This window comes from Typopeltis vanoorti, chromosome 14 (assembly GCF_054136105.1).
Source record: "Typopeltis vanoorti isolate ZY-2024b chromosome 14, IOZ_Tvanoo_1.0, whole genome shotgun sequence".
Taxonomy (NCBI): domain Eukaryota; kingdom Metazoa; phylum Arthropoda; class Arachnida; order Uropygi; family Thelyphonidae; genus Typopeltis; species Typopeltis vanoorti.
The window spans coordinates 80,508,815-80,522,942 of NC_143562.1; the positions used below are offsets into that span (position 1 = coordinate 80,508,815).

A 14,128-nucleotide genomic window follows, 5' to 3' on the forward strand; every position below is an offset into this window, starting at 1 on the left:
CATGAAACTCTTAGATTTCGATCTCCGAGTTTCATATCCGGCTTTAAAATAATGAAGGATTTATTATCCCCTTAACTTACTTTATATATTATAAATTTATAAATAAATTAATTAAGTTACATTAATTTTCTATTAATTTTTATACTATTAAAGACTGCCCTGGCATGTCAGCAAATCGATTGGTAAAATTTTTGGCACACACACATAAAAAGGTTCGTCATCATTGTCCTATGCAATAATTTTCCTGTATCTATTTGATATACTTATCAAATAGATACAGGGGAATTATTAATTGATTTGAACTGAAGAACCCAACTTATATGTCTCAATAATATCACCTATCCTTCATTTTCCAGGCTCTGATGACTTATATTGTTGTTTGCTGATGATGCACAGTTGGGTAGCGCAATAAAAAATCAAGCTGATGTTGAAAGTTTGCAGGATGATTTAAATAAGCTGGTAGAATGGGCAAAAGGTAATGGATGTCAGTTCAATGTGGAAAAGTGTAAAGTCATGCATTTTGGGATTAAAAGATTACCAGCTGTGTACTACATTGATGGAACAGTACTCCAAGAGATTGATGAGGCTAGGGACTTAGGGGTGTTGGTGTGTGTGTGTGTGGGGGGGGGGGAGATGAAGTTCAGAGGACACACTGCTAAGGTGTCCAAGATTGCATATAGGATTACTTGGTTGTTGAGGAATACATTGACATCCAGAGATAAAGAGGTTATTATTCCCCTTTATAAAGCGTTGATACTTCCACATTTGGATTACTGTGCTCAGGTCTGATCACCTGGATTCCTTGGAGATGAGGAGGCTGTGGAGAGGGATCAGAGAAGAGTGACTAAGTTGGTAAGTGATGTAAAAAATGCTCCCTACATTGATATATTGAGAGCTTGTGGATTGCAGAGGTTGGTTGATAGGCGGAGAAGAGGGGATACGATAGAAACATTTAAATTACTGAAAGGTTTTTATAGGATTGATGCAGGGGAAATGTTTCAGCTGTGTGATAGTGATGGAAGAACAAGAGGGCATCCCTGGAAATTAAAGAATAGTCTGGTTAAAAGATGTCAGAACAAGGTTTTTTTGCCTGGAGGATGGTGAATGAGTGGAATTCATTGCCTGACTTAGTTGTGAGCTCTTCGTCTGTAAATGAATTCAAGAAGAGATATTGTAAAAATAATCATATTATAAATTCTGAATATTTTTACGTATTAATATTGCTTGTTAGTTTTTGTTTTCATACACGCAGTGTCTGCACTTGCGATGTGCTCGTTATGAAAATATTATGTTAGGAGTAATATGTAAAGAAGTAAAAATATTGAAGTACTTACTTAATTGATTATTTGTATTATTTATAAGAAAGTTTGTTGTATTTTTAAATGTTGAATTTTGTGTTTATGAAAGACTTTCTTCAGCGCTGGTGGATACAGCGAGTCAGCCATATTATTACAATGCGTAGTTTCTGACGTTGTTGAAGTGCGCATGCTCCCGGAGTGAACTTGATGTTTGATTGACAGCTGACAAGAAAAGCGTTGCGTATCCAAGTTACAGTGGTAAACAAGGGAGCGTTCGGAAAGTTTTTAGAACACTGGCCGAGGAATATTCAAGTTGGGAGGAACTTGATTTTTTGTGTGCGGCAGTTAAAAGGAAATTTCATATTGTATTCCGAAAAAGGAATAGTAGAAATAATATGTTTCAAGAAGGAATAAGTACAGAAGAAAAAGGAATTCTTGAAACTAAGTTTTTATAAACTGGCCAAGATATATTCAAGTTGGGAGGAACTTGAATTTTTTGTGTGCGGCAGTCAAAAGGAAATTTCATATTGTATTCCGAAAAAGGAATAGTGGAAATAATATGTTTCAAGAAGGAATAAGTACAGAAGAAAAAGGAATTCTTGAAACTAAGTTTTTATAAACTGGCCAAGATATATTCAAGTTGGGAGGAACTTGAATTTTTTGTGTGCGGCAGTCAAAAGGAAATTTCATATTGTATTCCGAAAAAGGAATAGTGGAAATAATATGTTTCAAGAAGGAATAAGTACAGAAGAAAAAGGGAAATCTTGAAACTAAGTTTTTATACACTGGCCGAGGAATATTCAAGTTGGGAGGAACTTGATTTTTTGTGTGCGGCAATTAAAAGGAAATTTCATATTGTATTCCGAAAAAGGAATGGTGGAAATAATATGTTTCAAGAAGGAATAAGTAAAGAAAAGGGAAATCTTGAAACTAAGTTTTTATAAACTGGCCAAGATATATTCAAGTAGGAAGGAACTTGATTTTGTTTTGTGTGAGGCAGTAAAAAGGAATTTTAAAGGGATCCTAAAATTGAAGTACAGAACCTTGTAACTTCTGGAAAAGAGCCTTAACAGGAAAAGAAAAAGACTATGAACATTTTTTTGATTGTGAAAGAAAAAGTGTTTTGTCTTAAGAGTAAGTTTGTATTTTTTAAATAAGGCCTTGGATCCATATAATCTGTATTTGTAGTTATGTATTTTTACTAGAAGTGTATATGTTGTTTTAAGTTTTATTAAATGTGTTTATTTTGTACTTGGCATTGAGTCAATGATTAGTTGGATTCTGAAAGAGTGAGTTAAAGTCATTGCACCAATTGGAGTGAACTCTTTGTGCAAATATAATAACATATAGGGACACTCGGAGTCAAAAATAAAAATAATTGTTAGTAAATGAAATATTATTTATAATACACATTATAAATAACTAATGGCGCAGCCTCTAAAGGATAAATTCATTATATATTATCAATGGCGCAGCCTATATAGCAGCCGAGAGGATAACACATATATTAAATATTAACAATGGCGCAGTCGCCTACAGGATAAATAAATTCATTGAATATTAACAATATGACATATTGTTTTGCTAGTTTGGGTCTCTCGCGATGAGTCTACTGACTCCATGGAGATACCCGTAATAATAATAATAATATATTTCCTCAATCTGTCCTCACACTCAATATTCCAGAGTCCTGCGACAGTCTTAGTTATTAGCCAGTGCCCTCTCTCTCTCTCTCTCTCTCCAATGTTTCCTTATCACCAATATAGTCAGGTAACCAGATCTCTGAACAGAAATTCAAATGAGGCTTAATTAATGCCTAATACAGTAGAACTAACACCTCCTTATCCATACATCAGCATTCTTTGCATTGTAGCAGCAATTTTCTGGGGAACTCATAACTTTTGCAACGTAATCCATGTTGAAAAGTGCTTAAGGAGAAAGAAAATGTAAGGCAGAGTTTGTACTCATTGAGGAAAACAGTATAATTTAAATAAATTATAATACGGAATAAACTCATGTAGAATATTTTTTATTACTATAATTTTTGTCTAAGTATCAAAAGGCATCTTTAGTACAAGAATGTAAAAAGCTAATCAAACAATAACTGACAATTCCAAGAAGCTACCTAAGTGGCTAATGTAAGATAACTAAAAAAAAAGGTCATTAAATTTCCTAACTTATTAAAAAAAATTATACAATTAAATAAAATAAAGTTAGGAAGGATTAGCTGATCTTTCCTAACTTCCAAAAATCCTCAGATCTAGCATTTATGTCAGCCTAGTTGGCCGAGTGGTTAGCGTATTTGCTCTCCAGCCAAAAGGCTGCACATCCAAATCGTGCTGTGGACATGGATGTTTGTGAAAATACTAGTGGTGGTTGGTGGCGTTGGTGTAGTTGTGGTTCGTTGTAGTTGGTGGAGACAAAGTTGTAGAGTAGGTGCCCTCCCTCAATGAGTCTTTGGACTCCCTGGAGGTATCACATAGTAGTAGTAGTAATAATAATAATAATAATATTGATTTTGAAAATGTATAGTTTATGAGTAATTTGCAGTTGGGGAATTTGTACTGAGCTTGTGGTATTCTTTGTGCAATGTTTAAATAACTGCAGCAGCCATGGCTCAGTTTGCCAATGGCTCATCACTAAGTCCCCTGTCACTTAAGGATTACATTTTACACAGCATACTACAGGATTTTGTGGTATGCAGTTCTTGCAGCATATATTCATCCCAGCAGTTAGATACATGGCACGTGAGAGATCAAGAAGTGCATGTCTGCTGAAATTGTAGAAAATGGGAAGAACTTTGCGATTTAGAAATTAGTATAACAGACCTCGGCAGCATTGCATCCAAAGCAGGTGAATAGTGACCAAGGGAGACAAACAGCATGATCGAGGGTGAGGATAACAAGCGGAATTTGAATGAAAAAAATAAAACTAGGCAGTGTAGGAGGTTTGAAACATCATGTAGTTTTTGAAGATGGTGTTAATTGGGAGGATGAATGTTGAGTAAGAGTAGGTAGCTTGCAGAGAGAAACAGATGTGCTGAAAGAAGTGGAATATATTGGGAATGAGCTAAAAAGCGTGAAGGATGAGATTAGGCAACAACTGGAAACAATGAATACAAAGCAAATCAAAGTAGGAGTGAGTTATGATGGAAAGGGAGAGAATAGGAGAATCAGTAAAAGAGAAGGAATGAGAGAAATATGAGACAGTGCTGGAACCAAGGATGGAGAGATGACAGGAAAAACAGAAAAGCAGGGGGACACAGAAAGTGTAAGAGTAGCAAGTGAGGGAGGCAGGTGAGCAAGGAAGAAGCAGAGTGGTAAGAGGTGTGATGTATGGAGACTCAATGATCTGTGGTGTACAAGATGCCAGAGGAGTGTTTGTATGGAGGAATGTGACTATGACAATTAAGTAATGTGAAAGGGTGGATGAGATGATTGTGATGGTGGGCACAAATGACTTGATAAGCAGTGTGAATCAGGTGACGAGATCTGAGGTTGTACAAAAGAGGAGAGAGAGGAAAGATAGTGAGCATGTTGCCCAGGTATGATAATGCAAAGCTGTAGAGAAGAACATCAACAATAAATAGTATAATAGCCAGAATTTGTCGCAAGAGAGGTTTGAATATGTGGATGCTTGGAGGGCATTTGAAGACAAAAAGGAACTGTATGCAAGAAACAGCTTGCATTTGAATGAGGAAGGACATAGGCATCTGGAGAGAATGCTGTTCTCTGAATAAGTCAGTGTGTCAAAACAGGGAAACTAGAATTATCAGGGAGGATGGTAGCAGGGATGGCCTCTTGTGGGAATAGTCACTTGGGAGAAGAGAGAATACATTGTGTAATGCTGAATCCAGTGGCATCTGAAGGGAATTGTTATGTCATCTGCTGTCCCTCGTAAATTTATATTCTAAGTTACTATTATTTATCACTTTACGATATCAGCTATTCAATTGCCGACAAATTTATAATTGTTTAAAATGACTGCACCAGCCGGCAATTGAATTCTGATACACAATTAGACAACTCTAAAATAACAAAGGGATCACATGATTTGCAGTCGTGGCTCCCCTCTTTCTTTCTTATGAAAATGGATTCCCTCTTTACTTATACAGGTCCGAAGGTTTAATAAGTGGCAATTCAAATCTCAGAAAACAACAGACTCATGAACTTTGGGTTAAAGAAATACATTTATTTTAAACACTTGCATATATACACCTTAAGTAGTAACTTCAATACCAAAGAGTCTGAACACCCCCCCCCTTTGGGCTAAGATATCCAAAATTTCTACTCCTAATTTTTAACCTAACAATTCCACACCCTTTTTGTATTATTACATTCAGACACGATTATTCCACACAGTTACTCAGTGCTCGCATATAAAAAAAAAACACATGCACATAGTTATATACAATCCTTGTGTAGAGCATATCAGACGCAATCCGTCTTGTATTTTAACATGGGATAATATTCTTATTTGTGCTCAAGCTTCATCCTCCCCAACTTAGTTAACATTCAAGCTAATATTTAACATAATATCATAAAGTTTCTTCCTAATAAACAGTTCGAAGGTTTGATTCCTTCCTCAGCATAAGCTTAGAGTGGCACCAGCTTATTTGACATAGACTAGTCCAAAATCAGTCCTTTAGCATCGTATGAAAGTTAAATGTGTGGAGCTCCTAAATTCCTTGGTTCCTATTCTAAAATGAGTATGAAAACTTGTACATTACCATCCTTGTCTTTTCACAGAGTTGCCGGGGCTTCCTTGCGATTACACTTCTGTGTTTTCTCACCACGTTTTCTCATGGCATCAGCGACTTACTTCTATTATCTTTGAAAGGTTGCCCTCTCTCCGACTACACGTTGGCATAACTAACCAATGGCTCTTTACTGGAATTCCGACGTCATTCCTTTGGTGACTATACTCGACACGGCACCACAGCAACCGGGAGATTGTTGCTGGGCACCGGTGGCAAGCTTCCACAGCTATCCAGGACTTGGATGGGAATGCAGGAACAGAAAACAAGAGCGCCTTTGAATCTCACACTGGACCTTATATTGCAAAATGCGAGTGCCCTCTCTCTCTCTTGATGACTACGTCATGCTCATAGCTGCGGCCGATTGGTCACCACAACTCCTAACCGTTTTGACATGGTTCTAATACATAGATCATCACGTATATACATCTAATAATAACATTTCAGTACTGAGACATAATTTTCCCTTGTTAATTTTTACACAGACATTATCAACTTTAAATATAGATTTCTCAAAATTACTTAATATCTACAACCTCAGATGGTTAGACATGCTTCTGAGTGAACATATGTACACTATCATTTTAGCTCTTTTTCTGGAGGCATAAGTATGTCCTTATCCTTAGATCTAATCATTACCGTGTGTTGGGTCGGAAACAGGATGACTCACCAATAGTGAATCAGCACTTTTTCCGACACAACAGAATATTGATATAGAAGCAATGACAATGCATTGGTATCTGGAATAAAGGAGATTAATTGATGGCACTAATAGCATCAGCCTGTCCAAAGATTATTGGGATCTCTGAGACATGGTTGACAGATGATGATATACTGATAGTAATAGAAGCAGCAGGGTACAGCATTTTTCAACAGGATAGGAAATTCAAATGCGGTAGTGTATTGCTTATAATAAGTAATAAGTATGTGTTCTCAAAGTGGAGGATTTGGAAGGTAATGACACTAATGGTTTGGAGCATATGGTGTGAAGTGGGCAGGACAGGATATTTAGTAGGGTGTTGCTATAAGCCAGGAAGCATAGAGGGTGAAAAGCAGGAGATGTTTAGCCAGTTGAGCTTGGCAAGTGCAAAAAGACTGATTGTTATGGGATTTAACCACATTATATTTCTAAAATTCTTGAGAGAAAAGTGTCTTAGGCAACATGTAGTAAAAGGAAAACATGGTTTAAGTTTTGCATTTGGTCATAGAATTACAACATCTGACTAACTGAGATGGCATCTCTGCCTCCAGCTGGAGAGAGCGATCATGTGGTTTTGACTTGGAAGATGAAGAGACATGCACGAGTATCAAAGAGCAAGGAATGTATGTATGTAAATGGAATTATAAGGTAGGTGATAATAATAATCTTAAAAATCATTTTGGGAAAGTTCCATGGATGGAGGAATTGGAAGGGTGAAATATCATCAGTGCTTGGGAACAGGTGAATAAATATTTATTAGCAGCAACTTCCAGGTGTTCCCCGTGTTGGGGCGGGTAGTAGAATACCCCAACTGCACTCCTGTATATCGTAAGAGGCAATAAATGGAGACCCAGTGCCAGAGGGTATAGCCGGGTCCCCTTTGGGGTTCGGGCGAAGGACTAATAATGTAAAAATTATCCGATTACGGAAACTGCAAATCTGGATGAACAAATGCTCCTGGCAACAGACGTGACTTGCGAGACCCCTAGAAGACTGTTATCTAGCCTGGTCTGATGTGGATAACGTATATATGACACACCAAGGGGAAAGCCTTTCGGAACTCTTGTTGTTGAAAGCGTCACTTATGAAGCCACAAAAAAATTTTAAAGATTGGATCATGGAATGTCAGAACACTGTATACCAGGTAGGAAAAACTAGGCAGGTAACAAATGAAATGGACAATTACAAGCTAGACATTTTAGGCATCAGTGAACTCAAATGGACTGGTTTTGGTAGACTTGCAACTAAAGACAACAAGACAATATTGTACTCTGGATCAGAGGAGAAGCATGAAAAAGGAGCTGCACTAATATTGAACCCAAAAGTAACCAAAAGTCTGATGGAATGGGAACCAGTAAACGAGAGATTTATAAAAGCCAGGTTTTATTCTAAATTTATCAAACTTTCTGTTGTGCAGGTTTACGCACCTACTAATGATGCAGATGAAGAAATAGAAGAATGTTTTTATGAACAACTCCAAAAAGTAATAAATTCTATTCCAAAACACGATATGATAATACTCATTGGCAATCTTAATGCAAAAGTGGGTAAAAGGTCATGTGTAGAAGAAAAATACTTAGGTTTCGAGGTTTGTGGAGACCAAAATGAAAATTATATGTTTGTATCCTTTTGAAATGAACAACTTTGTCATTGGAGGAAGTCAATTCAAGCATAAAGAAATACATAAATTGACTTGGATCGCACTGGATGGCAGCATATAAAACCAAATTGATCATGTTGCTATCAACATGATCAATTTGTAACAGTAAATTCGTGAGATTCATGCTTGATGTGAGAGTCAAACGTGGTGCAGATGTTGGTTCTGACCACTTCTTATTAGTGACAAAGTTGAAATTAAAACTTCAAAGTGTATTAAGAAAGAAAAGAGGTTCAAGAACTGCATTTGATATTGAAAAATTAAAGAAACAAGAGAAAAGTTTGCTTTGGGGATAAAGAACAGATTCAATATATTAGAAATAGAGGAAAATCAAGATGTAATAGTAGAAAACAACAAAGTAGAAGAATATTGGAAAAACTTCAGGAATACCTAATGAAGTTTCTGAAGATGTAATTGGTAAATGAAGAAAAAAGAAAAATAAAGAATGGTTAACTGCAGATACTTAGAAGATCATTGAAGAGAGAAAAACGATTAAATCATTAATGAACAATACAAATTCAGAACGATTATATAAGATGCATAGCAATCACTATAATGAACTAAAAAAAAAGCATAAAGAGAGCTACAAGAGCCGACAAGAGAAAATATTTTAATGAATTAGCAAAAGAAGCACAACATGCTGGAGAAAATCGACAAATTAGACAACTTTATCAGATTATAAAACAAATAAGCAATCCCTTCATCCATTAGAGACAAACAAGGAAAGTTATTGATGATTAACTCCAAAATCGAAGCAAGATGGAGAGACTATTTTGAAGAAACATTAAATGTAAAGGTAGATACAGGATCTCAACAGGCACAAAATATTACAACTAGTGTAACACCCACTTTGAACATTTCTGAAGACGAGATTTCGTTGGGCGAAGTCAAAGATGCCCTAAAGGCACTAAAATCTAACAAAACATGTGGAAATGATAATATCAATGCCGAAATGTTAAAAGCTGATCTCAACACGACTACTGCCAAATTACAAAAGTTATACACTGAAATCTGGAAGACAGAAAAAATTCCTGAACAATGGAAAGAAGCAGTAATTATAAAAATCCCTAAAAAAGGAGATCTGACTAAATGTGAAAATTGGAGAGGAATAAGTTTGTTGTCAATTCCCGCAAAAGTTTTTAACAAAATTTTAATTAATAGATTAAAGAAGAAATCAAAAATTTACTAAGAGAAGAACAGGCAGGTTTTCGAACTGGTTGCAGAACCATTCAACAAACATTCACTCTTAGAAATATAATCGAACAATGTACAGAATTTCAAGCCCCACTTTACCTAAACTTCATCGATTTCAATAAATAGAGAGAAACTTTGGAAAATATTAGAAAAATACGGAATACCTTATAAATTTATCAACATTATTAAGAATATGTATGATGGCAGCAAGTCTTGCATGGAAGTAAATGAAAAACTTACAGACTTCTTTATCATTGAAACTGGAGTTAGGCAGGGTTGTGTGTTATCTGGTCTATTATTTATAATTTTAATTGATTGGATCATGAAAAACTCAATTAATCATCAAAAGAGAGGAATATGTTGGGACTTTACATCCACACAGGAAGACCTTGATTTTGCTGATGACAGAGTGCTCCTGTCCTCCAAGTTAAATCATTTACAGCTAAAAACTGATGCCTTTCCTCACTGTGCAGAAACTATCGGTCTACATATAAACAAGAAGAAAACCTAGGTCATGCGAATAAATGAAAAATCAAATAAAGAAATTAAGTTAAAAAATGAAACAATTGAAGATGTTGATACTTTTACATACCTTGGATCAGTAATAAATAAACAAGGCGGCACTGACAAAGACGTTTTACAAACAATTGCTAAAGCACAAAATTGTTTCAGGTCACTAAACAAATTATGGAAAGCATCAAATATTACAGTTAAAGTGAAAATTAATGTCTATAAATCCATTGTGCGAGCAATACTGCAATATGGCTCTGAAACTTGGAAATTTACTAAAGCACAAAGTAATAAATTTGACATTTTCCAAAACAAGTGTTTAAGAAGAATTTTAAAAATCTTCTGGCCAAATACAATGACTAACGAGGAACTTTTAAAGAAAACCTTCTCCAAGTCAATAGATGAGGAGATTCGCCTAAGAAGATGGAAATGGGCCGGACATGTTCTTCGCATGGGGATAAACAGAATTCTCCAAGTAGCATTGATTTGGGCTCCAGAAGGAAGATGCTTTAGAGGTTGTCCAAAATTAACTTGGAGAAGAATGATGGAATCCAAAATGAAGCAGGCAAGATGGGCAGAAGTAAGAGCAGCTGCGAGGAACAGGAGCAGATGGAAAACCAGCATTGCAGCCTTATGTGCCAGTAGGCACGGAAAGACTTGATGATGATGATGAAAAACTTCCAGGTGTATACTGCAAGTGAAAAAAAAGAACACAAACTGACAAAGTGGATGGGAACTGCAGGTGCAAAAAGGTTATGGCATATATATAAGGAGAGGGGAGGGGAGGATGAAGAGCAGATGCATAAAGAATATTAGACTCATGCCAGGAGAGCAACTAGTATGATATGGTAAGGAAGGCAAAACTGGAATATGAAAAGAGATTGTCTCTGAGATTCAAAGAAAATTCTAAGGAATTCTTTCCTTATGTGGCCAGTAGGAGGAGGAATGATTCTGGAAGAATGACACTATTGGATAAAAATGGGAATAGTGACTGATGCAAAGGACAGTTGTTTAAAGAACACTTTGTTGGAGTATTTCATCCTGGAGAAGGAGGTTTTAATATTAGAGGGACAGGGCAGGTTTGAGGTTTAGAAGTGCAAGAAGAGAGCATGTTTCAAATACTGAGTATCCTGGATGTCAATAAAGCAATGGGACTGGATGGGATTTAACCACAGGGTTTTGAGAGAATATGCTAAAGAAATTACAGCTCTGTTGATCTGTATTTTCAATGAAAGTTTGGCCATGGGAAAGATAAAGAATGTAAGGAGGGTAAGATAGTACTATTGCATAAGGGTAATAGCAGAGTGGAGGTGTCAAACTATAGACTAGTTTGTATTTCATCAGTAGTTAAGATTTTGGAGAAAGTACTAAGGGATCATTTACATTGTTGGGAGGATGAGGGTAATGTTATCTGTGAGAGTCAGCATGGATTTGTTAAAGGACACTTGTTTTTAATATGATTGCCTTTTATAATAAAGTGACAAGAGCAGTTGATGAAGGAAAGGAATATTCTGCCATTTGTTTGGAATTTACAAAGATATTTGACAGGATACCACAAAAAAAAAAAGGGGAGTATCAATGTTAAGCTGATATTTAAGTTGCAGCACATGGGTTAAGATGTCAGGTTAGTGAACTGCATTTGAGATTAGCTATCTGATAGGTATCAGAGTTGTGAATGAGGGAATGATATCAAGGAAACAGAAGGTTACAAATAAGGTCCCGCAAGGCTCAATACTGTTTAATCTTTATGTCAATGGCAATGTCATAGGCATTGACGGAAAAGACCATTAGGCTAATAACTAATCTTCACCGGGAACAGACTGCATCTTTGAGAATAAGTAGAGAGACCTCAGAAGAATTCCCAGTTCAGAAAGGTGCAAGATCCATCTGTTCATTGCTGCTATGTCTTGTCTCCAATTCTCTTTAACCTGTACACTGAAGAAATATTTAATAAAATTAGTAACCTCAAAGGAATCACTGTAGAGGGCAGAAATATCAATAACCTAAGATATGCAGATGAAACGGTTTTTCTAACTGAAAGCAAATATGATCTCAAGATTCGTATAGATGAAACCCTCAAAGCGAACAGTATGGCCTCAGTTTCAACTTTAAAAATGACAAAAATCATGATAATTTTAAGAGAAAAGGAAATACCAAAAATATGCATCAATATAAAAGGAAATAAATTAGAACAGGTGCAAACATACATATACCTCAGACACTTGATCACAGAGAATGGCAGGACAGAAGATGAAATTAGAAAAAGGATTGAAATCGCAAGGTCAACTTTCAACAATATGAAAAATTTACTGACATCTAGAGAATTAAATCTGAAAAGAAGACTAAGAATCTCCAAATGTTATATATGGTCCACATTATTATACAGAGTAGAGACATGGACACTCTCCAATCTGAGTGTGAAAAAAATGGAGGCGTTTGAAATGGGGATACTGCAAAGAATTATGAGGATATCATGGAAAGACAAAAAGACAAATGAAGAGGTACTAGAAATGATAGGCATAAACAGAAGCTTGATAAAAGAAATTAAAAAGAGAAAAGTCAGCTATTTCAGACATATTCTCAGGTATAACTGCCTACAAAGGACACTTCTTGAAGGAAATGTTGAGGGAAAGAGAAGGAGAGGAAGACAAAGACTGGAGTGGATGAAAAATATAGCACTGGACCTATCTCTCATACGAGGAATGCAGCAGACAGGCATAGGACATGGTAGTCGATCTCCTGGAGGGAGAAGACACCTGACGGGACAATGGTATTGTCAATGGACTGCAGGGGAATATTCACTTGTTTGGAGATGATGTGAAGCTAAATGTGGTTAACAAGGGTGTGAGGGCTAGATTTTTCAATTAGAGAGTGGTGAACAGGTGGAATGCATTGCCTGACTCAGTTGCAAGTTTATCAACGTGCTCAATGCAATCATGGATAGTTTGGGTCTCCTACAATAAGTCTTCGCTACAAGAATACTCATTTGGATCCCATATCCTCTCAGCATTCTAACGCCTAATTCACTTTTGTAAAAGGTCCCAAAGTACCTTACAAAAGTGAGATATTTTTCGGCAAAAGAAAAGTGTAAAAAAATTTAAATGTAACGTAAATGTAAAGCGAGTACAAATTATGCTTACAAATTTTATAGCAAATGACAATTCCACAATACACTTTTCGAGTAAGAAAAAAAAAAAAAAGATGCGAGTATGCATGTTGCATAAAACGAATATGTATAATATGATCCAAATGTAACTGTCAATTCACTACACTACTACTTTAACGTAAGCGTGTTAAATAGCCCACATACAACAGGTGGCGGTGTTTATTCGTTGTTGCAGACAAGAAATGAAAGACAGATTATGAATAAAATCATTGCGTCTGGCTCTCCGCTTTAAGGATGAAATAATGCTTAATCAGAAGAGCAGCATGAGATGCTAATTAAATGCAAAAGAAAAGCCAAAATTGAAAATGCATGCATACCTATTTTTAAATTTCAAGGGGAATTAAAAATGGTAAATAACAGTCCCTACCTTAACTCCGTCCAAAGTTCCAGAAAGTTAACTACATGGCAGAAACATTCTCATAAAACCTTACAGAAAGAAACGAACTCAATATAACATAAACTTAAACAAAAAATTAACCTATCACGATTAAACTAAGAATAACACTCACTTCTTATATCACACAGAAACTATACAAAAATAACAAACCATCCTCTAATGAGTCAATATTAATACGAAAATTTTAAAAATGAATTGTGAAATAGCCCAAACAAGCATACTAAAAAACAATCATAATAACAAATTAAAACTGGCTATTGATAAAGAAGGGCCTAAAAAGGCTCCATTTTGGCGACAAATAAACAGAAATAGAATATTATAAATACATCCTTATTCCATAGTTGAATGTATAGAAACTTTTGAAAATAGATTAGAGAGAGAGAGAGAGAGCTTATGAGAATACTCACAGAATCGGAGTTGCTATCTTGCACTACTTACAAGACACGAGCA

General features: G+C 35.8%; 1 protein-coding gene across 2 annotated transcripts in view; it reads right to left on the bottom strand.

Annotated features, from left to right (window-relative positions):
- Nucleotides 1-13,790, bottom strand: part of LOC150099705 (protein salivary glands marred-like) — a 69,853-nt gene extending 56,063 nt beyond the window's left edge. The window contains exon 1 of one of the 2 annotated variants that reach the window (XM_090404385.1): nucleotides 13,649-13,790. The gene's annotated coding sequence lies outside the window, so the exon portion shown is untranslated. Of the gene's footprint in view, nucleotides 1-1,334; nucleotides 1,415-13,648 lie in introns of those variants that run through there. The other variant, XM_090404388.1, reaches the window with a different exon arrangement.
- Between the last annotated feature and the right edge of the window lie 338 nt (nucleotides 13,791-14,128).